This window comes from Macaca fascicularis, chromosome 15 (genome assembly GCF_037993035.2).
Source record: "Macaca fascicularis isolate 582-1 chromosome 15, T2T-MFA8v1.1".
Classification (NCBI taxonomy): Eukaryota; Metazoa; Chordata; class Mammalia; order Primates; family Cercopithecidae; genus Macaca; species Macaca fascicularis.
This window is the reverse complement of record NC_088389.1, coordinates 101,675,902-101,691,536: the sequence shown is the minus strand read 5'-3', so window position 1 is coordinate 101,691,536 and position 15,635 is coordinate 101,675,902. Positions and strand designations below refer to the sequence as shown.

At 38.5% G+C, this 15,635-nt stretch overlaps 1 protein-coding gene across 29 annotated transcripts in view; it reads left to right on the top strand.

Moving 5' to 3' along the window:
* Window positions 1-15,635, top strand: part of TRPM3 (transient receptor potential cation channel subfamily M member 3) — a 903,691-nt gene that overhangs the window by 453,808 nt on the left and 434,248 nt on the right. The window lies entirely within an intron of this gene.

Genomic DNA, 15,635 nt, shown 5'->3' with positions numbered 1-15,635 from the left:
GATGCAAGCGACAAACCATATTCCATTTATTAAAGAGAATATACTGATGTTGGCCAAAGAAGAAGCCCTTAAACAGGAGAAACAGGAGTCATAAAGTCCTATTAAAAGGATATATTCATGTTTGTTTAGAAGTTTGCTCTCGTTTGTGACACAGAATGGCAAACCTTCCAAAACCTCCTGTGATCCAAAATGTATTCCCTACACCTATCTGTTCATAGGAGCCAAATAACATCTGAAGAAATTTTAATCCACATTTCTAATTCATTTAAATTAATTTAAAATCCTAGATAATAAGTGTTAAAGCTTTGGGAATAATATAAGCAGACAGAAAACCAAAACAGAAAACTTGAAGCTACTGTTAAAGTGAAAAGAAAAAAGTTCAGATAAACTCTCAAAGTAGACAGCATTCAGTACAATAGCAATTAGACAGGGAACTGGTCTAAGGGTGAGAATTCAGTGCAGTTTAACATTGTGATTTGGCCAGCGATTTACTATTGGCCTTGGATATAATCTGAGTGCCATGGCTATGGGATGTAAAGGTGAGGTGGAACCATATTTTTAGCATCCTAGCTTGCTTAATCCTTCATAAACCAACAAAGCACATGTTCTTCAGTGTCTTGTTCACTTGATTTGCTAGCAGTGGACAGAGATGGGCATAGTCAGTGACACCTTGGTGTCGCTGTAGAGTAGGGAAAAGTGGAGATTGTTTCTTTATCAGATTCCCCATGATACCCAACTACAACATTAAACCCATGCCTTTCACCACCTATGCCTTTATCCTCTAGATAAACTGAGCAAAATGAGCCCCTGTCTGAAGATCAAAGTTCTTAACCCCTTTATATAATCTGCAGAATTCCAGTTCTATAAATATGTGTTCAGTTTTTCTGAGATGAAGATATCATTGATTATTCACATTAGCCTGAAAAGGTTAAGAAAGACCTTTTATTATTTCAACCACATAGTACCTTCAATGTGTGAAAGTCTAGATTCTGTGATTATAAAAGTGAGTAAGACACAGCAATTGCCCTTCAGCTGTTCTCAGTCCACTGGGGAAAATAAACACAAGCCAATTTCAAAAATGCATTCCACATTACAGTATAAAGAGACACATAAAGCCTAAGCCTCCAGGGAATTATAGAGGGAAAAGTGACAAGATTAAAGTTTCTTCCTAGGATTGTCAGAAATGGCAATTAGGGACCAAAGTTGAGACACCAAGGCAGGACAGTTAAGTAAGCGTTTGTGTGAATCTGTAGGTATCGGTCCGACAGCAACTGGGTTTTGTATGGCTTTATTTTGAGCAATTATTTTTTAAGAGCCTGGAATGCTGAGTTTATTTGTCATCTCGCCCATATATCTGGAAAGATGCTAGAGACCTCTGACATAGCTAATTAAAACAAACGGCTCTTGTTCTGGTGTGATGAATGATGAGGCAAGTAACGTCTCACTCTTCTTTACTGGATTGTGCCACAGCCTAATGGGAAAAAAAATGTCAAAAAATCTCACCAGATACCTTCCCTAATTGTTACAAGGACTCTAGATGTGCAGGGATGACAAATGCCAAAACAACGCAGTTAAAAAAAAAAAAATAGATCCAGTGTGTTTCGGTTTGGAAATCAAAATGACGAGAATTTTTTTTTAAAGTAATCACCTAACATGCATACTTTTAGGAAGGGTAAGAGTTAAAAGCAGGAAGTAATCCATCTGTCTTTCACTTTTTATCTCCCCTGAACTAGAGAAAATTTGTTGAACTGCTGATTATAACGTATGCTTGAATAAAGCCCTTTAGGAGACCCTGATGAGGAAGTTCGAAGAGAGTTAATTAGGCCTTCTAACCTAAGGAAATGCTGATGTCTTAAAAAATAGTCAGCACCCAGGTGTTATACTGTAGAGAGTTGTAGACTAATTTTCAGCCTAGTGTAAGGCAAGAAAATGCTGATGAGATTACATGTGCGCACACAGAGAGAGAGAGAGAGAGAGAGAGAAAGAAAGAGAAAGAGAAGACATGGCAGGAATCAGGAAGACCTACATGCTCTGATTTTTGCAAAAGTTGCCTTTGTGCCTTGTGGTTGTTGATTCAGGAGCATCCCAGTGGATCCAATGAATCACCTGTGCAAATACAAAACAAAGATGGAGAATATGCTCTGCAGGAAACAAGGAAAAGAGTTTTAGAGGTGACCATCCCAGGCCAGCTTCATGTTTTCAGTTGATCAGCAGGGATAAATAAATCGTATGCCACTTCTTTGTTTCTGACATCCAAAGAGGCTGAGGGTTTATTAAATAGAATGCATAATAAAAGCAGAGTCAGCAGGAATTGAGCTGATGCACATGTTTAATGGCAGGTTTTGAAAAGAGCAGTGATTTATATTTTGCTGGAGAGCCCTGGATGCTGAGTAAGCTGGTGAGGTTCCCCTGGAGAGTAAGATGGGCTGGGGGCAGAAAGGGAAAAATAGTAAAGGGGGAACATTTCTCTGGGCGTATGTATCAATGTGTATACTTGCCTGCCATAGAGCAGACGGCAGCTTCAGGAAATCACATAGGTTAACTTCCAATTTGAAAAAAAAAAAAATTTAATTTAAAAATTATTTGTAAGGAACTTTAGAGAAGTATATAAGAAAAATAAGGAATAGAGTCAAAGTCAGGTAGTTTTCAAGCCCAGGAGTCATGGAGTGAGTGGTGGAAAGATCATAGACTTTGGAGTTACATACACCTGGGTAAGCTTCCTAGGCCTGTCCCATAGCAACTGGGATTACTAACACTGGCCAAGGTATTTTGTATCAACAGCTAACACATTTTGGGCATTTTTTGGTGTGTTAGGTATTGGGGTTTTATGCAATATTTAGCTAATTCTCTCTGTAGCTTTATTTTATCAATGAAGTTTGAGATTAGGTATCTTATTCAAGGTTATACAGCCAATAAAGAATGGAATCAGGACTCAGGCCTGTATGACTATTTATTTATATTCCAAATATGTTCTCTGTGAAATAGAGATGCTATTACTAGTCTCCAAGTGCTTGTGGGTGAACATAGTGACAGATAATAACTGGTCATTTTCTCTCTCCCTAGTTGTACCCATTTTGCTCAGTGCAACAATCAGAGTATGCCTCTGTGACATGAATGTCATTGGGACTCTGATGGTCAGGCTCTTGCAATTTGCCTGTTTTTCCCCCAGGAGAGAAGGATGTTAATCAGAAGGGAATTGCTACCCTACCCAGATGCTGGTCAGCATCCTCAATCCCTCTGGAGCACTTTCTTTTTGCCAGTGCTCCTTCCACAGATAATCTCATTCACCCCTTTGGTGTCAAAGACCATCTCGACTTGGTAACTCTCAAATCTGCATTTCCAGTTCTGACCTTTATTCAGAACTCCAGACTTGGCATTTCCATTTGGACAGCTAATAGGTATTTTAAACTTGGCATATCCAAAACCGAATCTTTTGATTCTTCAACCTACTCCTCCTCCAGTTATTATGCCAGTCAATGGCAGGATCATCCAAAGCTAAAGCCCCCATTCTATGAATTGTTCTTGATTCCTCTTTCTCTTGCTACCCCCTCCCAGTTAGCCCATTAGAAAATATTGTAAACTCTACCTCTAGAATACATACTGATTCTATACACGCCTATTACCATGACCCTAATGTAAAACTGCTGTCACCTCACACCTGTACTCCTATAATCATTCTGACTAGACTCCTGGCTTCCATTCCACAGTCCATCTTCATTCAGCCATCAGCATAAGTTTTATGAAATACAAATAAAATTATGATGTCCCCTCATTTAAAACCCTCCAATGGCTTCCCATTGTACTTGGAAAAAATCCAAACTCCTTACATTGGTTTACAGAGTCCTACAATATGGCACCAGCTCCTCTATGCCCTCGGGTCCTGCTGCAACCCCTTACTTACTGGACACCAGGTATATTGGTCTTTATGTCCCTCAACCAAGCACGTAACTCTCTTGGGGGTTTGCACTTGTTTCTGTTCCCTCTGCCTAGAGTTCTCCTATCATTTCTTCCCATTGCAGAATGTTTCTGATACTCAAGTGTCAGGCCAAATGTCACCTCCTCAAAGGAAGGTATACCTTCCTGACACCTCAGCGACTCAGCATCAGTGTTGTATTGGCACTCTTCAATATTCAAGGTTTTTTAAAAATATATTTTTGGTTGTTTTCTGATTTATTTATTCACACTCCTATTCACTTACTCGTTTCTACCACACACCCTCTAGAATAGCTTTGTCAATCTGGTATCCACTGCCAACATATGGTTATTTAAGTTAAATTAGCTAAAATTAAATAGAATTAAAAATTCAGTTCTTCTGTCATCTAGTCACATGTCATGTGCTCAACACACACATATAGCTAGCAGCTACTGTATTGTACAGTACAGATATTATAGATCATTTCCATCACCACAGAAAGTTTCGTTAGACAGTGTTGCTCTATATTATAAGCTTCATGAAAACAGGAAGAGGGCTCATTCACTGCTGAATCCCCAGACACTGCCCAACACATAGCTGACTCTCAGAAATATTTGCTGAATGAATGATGAATAAATGGTGTGGATAAAGAGGAGGATATTTTTTCAGGAGGAGACACCACACAGTAAGCTGTTGACTTACAATGGTTCTTCTGTCCCAGGTGAAATCTTCCTAGGATCATTCTGAAAATTAATCTATCCAGAGGGACCAGGAGAATTCAGGACAAATATTTGGAGTGTAGAAGCCCTGCTTCACAAAGAAGCTATCAGCAAAGCAAATTAGGTAGTCCCACTTCCTACACAGTTGAGAGCCGTACACTGACTAGAACACCAGCTTGTAGGCCAACTCAAATTTTACTTCATTTATTAATTGTAGATAAGAGTCAAGCCCATATGCACAAAATGATCACAATGTGCTGGGCATCATTGTAGCATAAGTGGTACAAGAAGCTCCCATACTCACTTTTAAAGAAAGTGACTTATAAATGCACAACTGTGACACTCTGTACTGGGGTGGAGCAATGAGTAATTGTCCTGAGTCTGAAAAGAATAAAGAGTCAATAAAGTCAGACAGAGTGTCACAGGGAGGTTACCTGGAGCTGGACCTCAAAGGATAAGTAGGATTTACCAGCAGTAAAGTGGGGAAAGACATTTTTATCAGGGGGCACAGCAAGCCCAGAACATAAGAAAGCTGAGATGGCTCAGTGCATCTGGGAACTTGAAACAGTTTGAAGCAGATGGAATGTAGAGTACAAGGATGAACACACCAGTGATGAGGCAGCAGAGGGAGACTTGGAGATCTCAGAAGTCCTTCTATGAGGCACAAAGGATTTGGATGCTAATGGGTATGGACTTGGAGCAACTGAACAAATTTAAGTTAAGGGAGTAGCTTAAGGTGAACTTTGTTTTAGAGAGATCTTTTTATGCAGGACTTCTTAATCTGTGCTATGGACTTCCTTAACAGTCTGGGAAAGCCTATGGATCCCTTATCAGTATTCAAAAAAAACAGACACATACGATTTCTAAGGAGACCAATTGCATGGAAATCCAGCTATCAGGTTCCTAAAAAAATTACGATACAGCAAATATGTGCTTCATTAGTATACTAAAGAACAAGATCTAGCAGCAACTCTAATAACTATCATAATTTTGGATGGTGGTGACTATAAATGATATGTGGGAATATTTGCTGCCACTATAATGAGATAAAAAAAATCTGTGATTTTGTTTGGTGACAAAGTCACAACTACTGTTAATATTCTACTGAGGATAGTTGTCTCCATTCATAATATATGTAAACAATAAATTTCAATAATTAGTGAAAATAAAGACAATTTTTACGCAAGTTCATGGACCATTGAATTCTATCCATGAATCTAGGTTAAGAGCCCCTTCTCTAGGCAATATGAAGAGTGAAGTTGGGAGTGAGAAAGAGTGGAGGTGGATGTTTTGAGGCTGAAGGAAGGGCACTTCACTGTGGTTCAGGTGAGAGATGAGAAAGCTTACAACTGAGCAGTTCCTTTAAACTCAATATAGCACATGTTAATTTCCAAAATGGATCATTGCAACAATAGTTATTTATATTAGAAAGGATTCAGTACATGTGTCTGTAAGTAGGTACCCTCTTTATTTAAGATACTATTTAATTTACAGAACTTTGAGTACTCAAGCTTCCCAAAGCCTATGTCAGGAGTAAGACAGTTGTGCTGGTTGTATTTTCAAAGCCCATTTGGCACATGGCAAGAAGAAAACATAGTAGTTCTTAAATTTGTTCTGCCAGGTGGGTAGGGAACACCCCTTTTGTGCATTTTATGCCTTTATTTTGTCTATTTTTAACCACACGAATATGCAGTCTTCTGTGCGCACTCACACACACATGCAGTTTAAAATTGTGACATCAGTAATAATAAAAAATAGCCCTGGACTAAGAGAAGTGAATTTTACCTTCCTTCATTTCAGTGCAAATATTTTAAGCACAGGGTGTTTTGGATCCAAGCACATATGATAAAGGAACAGGGATCCAGGGAATCACCTTTCAAGACCTTTTTATCTCATAACTTGAACTGAAGGCTTCTATCTTGTTATAAACTCAACTGTACTGTTGGTTTTATCGTGCCTTATTGAATTGTCTAGGCTCTAGGCAGAAGTTTTAAAGCAGGCAATCTCATTCATTTTTATTGCCAATAACAGTGGTGAAGGAGAGGGAATGTTTGGACTCCGTTACTGGTTTTAGATGTATTGTTGTTTCATGCCTGTTCATTTTACTGCTCCAAGTAGAGACAACATTCTTTGACACAAGGGCCCTGCATCTGCCACCGAATACTGCATTTTGCATGCAGCAGATTTTGAGACTGAGATAAATAATGCATCTTGTCTCAGAATAGAATAGGTATTAAATATACAGCTTGAAAGCTGGAATTTCTAGGTTCTGAACTTCACTTATTAGCTATGTGATTTGGGGCAAGTTATTTAAATACTCTCTAGTTTCTTCATTGTACAAAAGGCATAAGGTTAGAATTTATAGTACCTTTCTCAGAGAAGTGTTAGGACAGTTACACAAATTAACACACATAAAGTGCCCTCAGTAGGGTCTGGCTAAGGAAGTGTTTAATAAATGTTAGGTGTTATTATCACTGTTTACGTGGGAGAATGATCACATGCTTTCTATGGAAATAGAGAGTCCCATGATAGTTGCTTCAGGTTATAAAAGAGATCATCATACTTCTATAATATCTAACTTCATTGAGCCTAGAGAGTAGGTTTATTTTTATTTGAAATATATTGGAAGATACAATTAGGATGAATGTCCAAATTCCTAGTCTAAACACTCCAAACCCATTGGAATTTACCTTGAACAACCTGTAAAGCTTACTGTTCCTTTTTCAAAGAAAATTTTGATCTTGGTCCAGGTCAGAAGGGCAGAAAATGCCAACACCCTAACCTCCATCCTACCCCCACCCCGAACCCTACAGAAGGACTAAGAAAATGAAAAGTCAGCAACAGTAATAAGGGAGAAAGCTCTTCACCGTTGTAAACCTTTGGGGATTGCTATTTCACCAAGTTAAAAGTTCAGTTGCTGTTACTTCTAGATTGTTTAGCTAAGCCTGTGGGCAAGATGGGAAGGTTGTTTCACTGTAGGGGGTTTATTACAAATGAAAGGAGATGGAGTGAAAGAGGCATGCATTTATGTAGTCCTTGGTGATATGTCAAAATAGTGGATATGCTGTTTTTCTTTCCATTTGTCCCTTGGAAAATAAAAACTGTCATTTCTTATTTATGTTACAGATATAAGCTTTAGGTGTATTGTGAAAAAGATGAGGATTTTTTTTTCAAATATCATCTTTTTAAAGTATAAACATATGATTCCATGATATGTGTATAGTGTACGTGTCTTCTCACCACATAACAAGTTATCACAGACTTAGAAACTTAAGACAATGCCCATTTATTATCTCACAGTTGAGTAGGTTGGAAGTCTCGTACAGCATGATTGGGTTCTGCTCAGGTTTCACAGAGTTGAAGTCAAGTCAGCCAGCATACTCATCTGCAGGCTCAACTTGGGAAAGATCTCTCTCTAAACCTTTTCACATTAGTGCACAATTCATTTCCATGTAGTGTGGGAAGGAGGTCCTTTTGTCTGGCTAGCTTTCAGTGAGGGGCTGATCTCAGCAACTAGAGGCCACCCTCAGGTCCTTCCCATGTAGTGCCCAGGGGCAGTTTACAACACAGATGCTGCCTTTCTTTAAGGCCTACCTGCCCAAGAGAATCTCTCTGACATCCTCTTGTACAACAAGCAAGAGAAAACTCTACAGGGCTCATGTGATTAGATCAGGCCCACCAGAATAATCATATTTTAAGATCAACTGATTTGAGGAATTTAATTACATGAGCAAAATTCCTTCACAACAGTACCTAGATTCCCGTCATTGAATAATCACTGGCTGGGAATCTTGGAGGCCCATCTTAAAATTCTGCCTACCAAAATACACATACGAAAGTGTGCAGTGGACACTCACCTAGCATAGTCAGGGATAGCACAATGATAGGGAACTAACTGTCTTAGGTTTCTATTCTATACTAATCACTGTCAGAAATTTCACATTGATTTGTGTGTTTATGCTTCCATTTTATAGGTGAGACAAAGAAGGCTTCTTAGGTTACACAGCTAGAAAACAGCCAGGCAAGATTTCAAACTTAAGCGTATCTAGATTCAAAGCCTGCATGCTTAGCTCTATATCTGTAGTTCTCAAACATTAGTATGTATTTGAATCAGTGGTGAGCTTGTTAAGTGTGTTCATTTCTAGGCTTTGATTCACTAGACCATGGCCTGGGAATCTCTATTTAAGAAATCTTGCTCAATAGCAGTGTTTCCAAGAGATTCCAAAGAATCTCAGTGACTTGCATAAGCTTGCTTACTTTAACAGCAGATATTTTAACACCAAAAAATTTAGAGGAACGTAATTACAGAATAGAAGATCATCTTTTATCTCTTTCTGTTTCTCCCTTTTCTATGCAATAATAATATATTGTGAGGAGTCCTCTAATCCAAGGTCTGGCATTTGGGAACCACTGTTCTGTACTATAGTTGGAATGTTTTTAATTATTTACATGACATGCATGATTTCTTAATTATCCATAAAATAAGATTTTTAAATAATTTTAAATATATGAATACTTTAATGTTACAAGTTTTGAAACCTCCAAAGGCATTCCAGGATCCAACAGATAATTAATCTTTGTTCTACTGGTGTGCAACAGTACTACTTAATGGAAACTTCTAGTCAATCGATTACTAGATTAGCAATATCTTACAGTATGTATATGACTATGTTCTCAGAATGATAAAAATGACAAAAAGAACCTCTTTGAACTTGCTTTCACAGGTTCTGTTAGGTTGTTGCAAAAGTAATTGCGGTTTTTGCCATTAAAAGTAATAACGCACTGATTCATGGAATATTGGGGAATAAAATAGATTTTAGAGACCTTAAGAAAAAGATATAAGACATGGAAGAATGAAGCAGAATTGTCTAAATGCTCCATATGTTTCAATTACTATCTACATCAAATAGACCATATAAAAGTTGCATCTTACTCAGAGTCTGTGTTCAAAATTCAGCAGGAAATACAAAAATTACATAAAATCAAAAATTTTTTTGAAAATTGAATAAAGGGATAGAATAGACATTATTCTCTTCAATTAAGCACTGGATCAAGCATTTAGTTTAAGTTTTAAGCCATTCTGAATTTTTAAAATGCAAATCAGTTTTTGTTTATATGACTGTTTTTGTTGTCATTGTTACGTTGATTTTGCTGATTCCACATGATTTCAATTCAGTTTAATGGGCATATGATAGAGTTCCACTGTGGAACTTTCTGGAAGAGATAAATAACACATGCATTCCTATACTGCTCAATACATTTACTTTAAATGTAAATGTAAATTAATTAAAATCAAGTAAAATAAAAAACTCAGTGTCTCAGTCACACTAGATACATGTCAAGTACTCAAAAGCCACCCATGACGGAAGGCTACCATATTGGACAGACACAGCACAGATGTGGAAAATTTCCATCACCTGGAAAGTTCTGTCAGAAGACACTGATCCACTTTTGGTTAAACAATACTCCTTGAGGGATGACTATGATAATGAGAAACTGATATACCCTGTCCTCTTCTGAGGTGTTAATCTTTTCTCATACCAGAGATCTAAAGAGGCTCCACTAGATTATACATCTGTTTTTGCACATTCACATTTTACTCACATATATTTTTGGGGGAAATCACAAATGCTAAAGAGGTACATTAATATGGTGGAGGAAAAATAGTTCTGTTTCCAAAACTGGCTAATTCACTTACTAATTTAACTACCAAAAGCCAGTCTCCATAGGTCTCTGGGTCTTTGTTTGCTTGTCTATGAAATGGAGATAATAATATCCACCTCACATGGGAACTGTCTGCTTGACTTAGATAATTCAACTGTAAATATCTCAAAGCATCAAACGATTCTGAATCATTACAAATTGCCTCTTGAAATGGTTACATGTAACCAAGTTTGCATATTTATTAAAGTATAAGTAATAAAGATGTATGAAGTTAAAGTATATATCTATTATTGTTATTAATTTTAGAGATAAGGTGTTCCTCTGTTGCCCAGGTGAAGTGCAGTGGCACTACCATAGCTTAGTGCAGCCTTGAACCTCTGGGCTCAAGTGATGTTCCTGCCTCAGCCTCCCCAGTAGGTAGGGCAGCAGTCTTGCACCACCATGCCTGGCTAATTTTATTTATTTTAATTTATTATTATTATTATTTTTTTTTTGGTAAAGTTGGGGGTCTTGCCCAGGCTGACTCCAAACTCCTAGCCTCAAGGAATCCTCCGGCCTTGGCCTCCCAAAATGCTGGTATTACAGGCATGAGCCACAGTGCCTGGCCACATACATGTATATCCTTAAAACCCGACAGCAACCACAGAATTGTCTAGAAGTTAGACCCACAGAGTATATTTTCCTGGAAGCAATATTTTATCCTAACATTGTTTAGAACTGCCAGAGTGTGATAATAATAAAAAGCAGATTGAATTTGTGTTCACTTTATTTTTGTTTTAAATGTTCTTCCTCCATCCTGTCCTTGGTATACCAGGGTATTGAGTGTACCTGACCCAGTGCTTCCTTCTCGCTCCAAACTCATGGCTTTGTTAGTCTTTTTAAAAAAAGGTTTATTATATTCTGCCTGTAATATGTTTCCCTTCCCTTGTTAGATTATAGATTGCTTGAGTGCAGAGATTATATCTGGTTCATTTTTATACCTCCCAAAAGGGCCCAGCACAGTGCTGGCACAAAGTCAAGTCTCAGAAATCACTAGTCTGTTGAATTGAGATTAGCAACAAGTACTTTAGATGAATTTAGAAGACAACTTTTATTTAAAAAAGAAACACAGCATTTAATTATAATGCTTTTGGCCACAAATAATAAATACGTTACTAAAAATTGTCTTGGTTGATACAGACATTTCATTGCCTGCATAACAAGAACCTTGGAAATACACATCCCCATGGCTGGTTTGGAGCCTCAGTACTGCCAGAGCACTGGGTTGCCTTCTCTAGAATGTTCTTGGCCTCTTCCTCATGGTCCCCAAATAGCTGCAGCAGATCTGTATGGCATGTCTTCACATCAAACATACAAAACAAGAAGGGAGGGAGGGAAACGTCTTATCTTCATCCATCTCTCTTTAAGAAGAAAATTGGTTGCCAGATACCCACCAGCAGAGATCTTCTTATTTAAATTAGTCGGCACTGGGTCTCAGGCTTATGCCTGGCATTATTAGCTTAAGAAATGTGTAGTATTGGCCCCAATTGCCTCTGCTGCAGTGTAACTATCCCTAACCCCCATAGGTAATAATAGCTTATTCAGGCTTTCTTTGTGATCTGATGTTCTTTTACTTTCTCCGTTTCTCTGTTCTGTTTCTTTGGTACTCCATATCATCCGCTGGGTATTGTTCACATCTGCATGTTCAAATGTATTTCATTTGAGATAAAGAACCCAACAGCAGAAAGCTAGGACCTAGGACAAAGATTCAGGAAACTGAATGACCTCATATTCTGTAAGGTAAATAAAATACAGATGACGTATTAGTTTTCTACTGCTGCTAGACAAATTACCACAAGTGTAGTGGCTTAAAACAACATTAATTTGTTCTCTTATAATTTTGAAAGTCAAAAACCCAAAGAGAGTCTTGGCTGGCTAAAATCAGCAGGTATCAGCAAGGCTTGTTCCTTCTGGAGGCTCCAGGCGAGAATCTGTTCCTTGCTTCTTTCAGCTTTGGAGTGGGACAGCATTCCTTGTCTCCTGACCACATCACTCCACTTTCTGCTTCTGTTGTTACATCACTTTCTCCCCTCTTATGCATAATCCTTGAGAATATCTGTCTTCTAGTCACTGGCCCATTTCACCTGCTAATCCCAGTAGCTTTTATTTTAATGAATCCAGTTAGAACTATATAAAATAGTGTCTTCTGTGGTATGGGAAGATGCTTCCTTTGAACTTTGTGATTAAGAGGATATGCTTGGAAGATGCCAGGGACCACAGTGTTTTCTCAGCAGAATCTCCTGCCTCTCCCTCTGCGTTTACACAAATTTAACCAAATAATTCCATTATTATAACACTGCCAGTCTTCAAATTATAGAACTTTTGTTAATTTAAATTTTAGGCTATAGAATTTTAGAATGGGTAATGCTTTTAACACTCTCAGAAAACAAGTGGGGGTAGTGGCTGTTACGTAGCAGGCAATGACTGTATCTGCCTCAGATAAGTCTTCATTCTTCTCATGTTTATTGTGAGTAAACTAAAGTTAAAATTTATGTAGCTTGTTGAAAGTCACACAGAAAATATGTGAAGGACCTGTGAAATAAACACAGCATGATTCCAGAGCTCACATTCTTGTTAGCATGCTCTAGTGCCTCCTCCGTTTCTGGCTTACATAGCTGGACTGAGGGAAGTGAGAGACTGAATATACAAAGGAACCACAGCCAGACCATCGATAAAAATGAACTCTGACCCACCATCTGCAGTAACCACCCCCACGAAGCCAACCTGCTCTGTATAGTAACCAGTCCAGGAAGTCAACCTGCTCTGTATAGTAACCAGTCCGGGAAGTCAAACTACTGTCTCTGGCAACCAGTCCAGGAAGCCAAACAATATCTTTGTAACAATAGACTCCAAACAGCCAGGACTTGATTAATAACTGGCAGCATCTCTATTTTTCCCCCATTTCCAAGATAGGATCAACTTTGAAAAGTCAAATATATGCCCCTAACCAACAGCACAGAGTGTCCACTTCTAGCTATCCTGTCTACAGCTTCCCCATTCCAACAGCTTATAATCAGGCTACCTCTAAAACTTTTCTGTTTTTTAATGTAAAGCTTTCTCATTCCTCTGCCTACCCACAAGTCTTTGCCAGACACAAGTGATGGTGGCTGACTCCCTTGCTCTAGCATGCTATGAATCAGTGGCCTTTTCCTATTCTTAGTTGCTTGCTGTATGTTTATTTCCACAGAGGTGTCTAGTAAAGAGAGAGAAAATGCTGGCACAAGAGAAAAGTTGATCTTGAATAGAATGAGTTTGATGCCTTTGAAGTATCTAAGTCTGCATATCTAGTAGGCACTTGGATATATTGGTTTGAAGGGTCTAAGCTGTAAAGAGTGGATAAAGTTATCTGGGGAAAGTAAAAAGTGAGAATATATGAGATACTAGAACTGATCCTGGCGAAGCTCCTGTATTTAATAGCTAGGAAGAGCAGCATCAGCCTACAAAAGAGTGTGAAGTCTGATGAGGGTGACAGGAAAAAAACTAGAGCAGTGGGGTCATGAACATCAAGGAAAGAGAGAGGTTGTAGAAGTGATCCACAGTGTCTAATGTGGTGGAGAGTTCAGTGGATTTGGCAATATGGAGGTCTGTGGTTACCTAGACAAAGGCTACCATGATGGCACAGATTCTAGACTCACAGGGTTGAGTAGGACAAAGGGTCAGGAAAGAAAGACTTAAAATTTAGAGAACTTGGCCAGGTGCGGTGGCTCGCCGCTATAATCCCAGCACTTTGGGAGGCTGAGGCGGGTGGAATACGAGGCCAGGCGTTTGAGACCAGCCTGGCCAACGTAGCAAAACCCCATCTTTACTAAAAATACAAAAATTAGCCAAGCTTGGTGGCAGGCGCCTGTAATACCTGCTACTTGGGAAGCTGAGGCGCAAGAACCACTTGAAACTGGAAGGTGAAGGTTGCAGTGAGCCGAGATTACACCACTGCACTCCAGCCTGGGTGACAGAGGGAAACTCCATCTCAACAACAACAACAAAATAATGAGAGAATTTTCAACAAGTTTGTCTTTGAAGAGAGGAGGATGAATATGTGATGGAAGATAAACTAGGATGTGAAGATGAGAGAGACTTACTTAAAGGTGACTAAGGTCTGCACATATTTAAACCTTGACAGGAAGGATCCATTTGAAAGGGGTTGGTTGATTCACAGGAGAAGAAAGTGGGTAATCTACCTCAGGTTCTCGAGGAGACTGGAGGAGAGGGACCTAAATCTTAGATAATAGAAAGAACAGCTATTTTAATCTACCAGGAGAGAACATGATGAAGACTTGTCTAGGTCAGTGGATTTGTCATTTTCAAGAGGGTTCCTTTAAAAAGCTTTGGTTTTCTGATGTGACATTGGAGATGTTTCAAAAAGTCAGAATAGAAATTAGGAGAGATAGTGTACCAGGGAAGTGATGGAAAGATTACCAGGCAGAACCAAAAGCCCATTTGAGATTGACATATTGAATTTATTGTTATAAGATATCAGTAAATTGACCCAAGAACGTGAGGTTGTACATTATAACTGACTTGGAGAAATAAGTCAGCTGAGACTGAGAGGGAAAATAAAATATTTGTAATGAGGTGAAATTGGTTTTGAAGAGTAGATCAGGAGGCTATGACCCGGGAGTGAAGTTGGGTAAGATTTAGAAGATGACATAGGCCCAGTGTTTCAAGGTTTGAGAAATGTCAGGAAACTTTGTAAGGTTTGCTTGAATTACGCCAGTATATCAAGGCACTTTAGAATCCATTTGCTCAAGAACGTTTTATAAACCTCCTAAGAACAGTGTTAGTGTTTTATTGGATGGAGTCCAATTTGTTTGGGGATAATACAAAGATAATATTTCCTAAGAGTCTAAGAGTTTTTTCTATTGCTTTCTTGAAATTACTATTATGTGTGTCTTAGAAGGATGAGCTTCAAAATGAAATGGAGGAAAAGATGTTATCATCCTTGCATGATAATAGTTATTAGCATTAATTGAGTACTTACAACAAGCCAGACTCTGCCAAATGGTTGCCTATATTACCTCATTTCATCCTCCCAATACCCATATCATTTAGAAACCATTATTATCATCATATTACAGTCAAGAAAACCAAGATGCAGAGAGACTGATGACTTGCTGAAGGTGCTTAAAGTGATGGAGCCAGGACTAAAACCCAAGACCTCCTCAGGCAACGTTGTGATGTCAGCAAAAGCATTTGGACACTTCCCAATTCATTCTGCAAATGTCTCCTTTCACACTCAGACCTTGCCTGACACTTCTACCTTTTCAAGATGACACGTCTTCTATCTCCTTTCCAACTGAGGC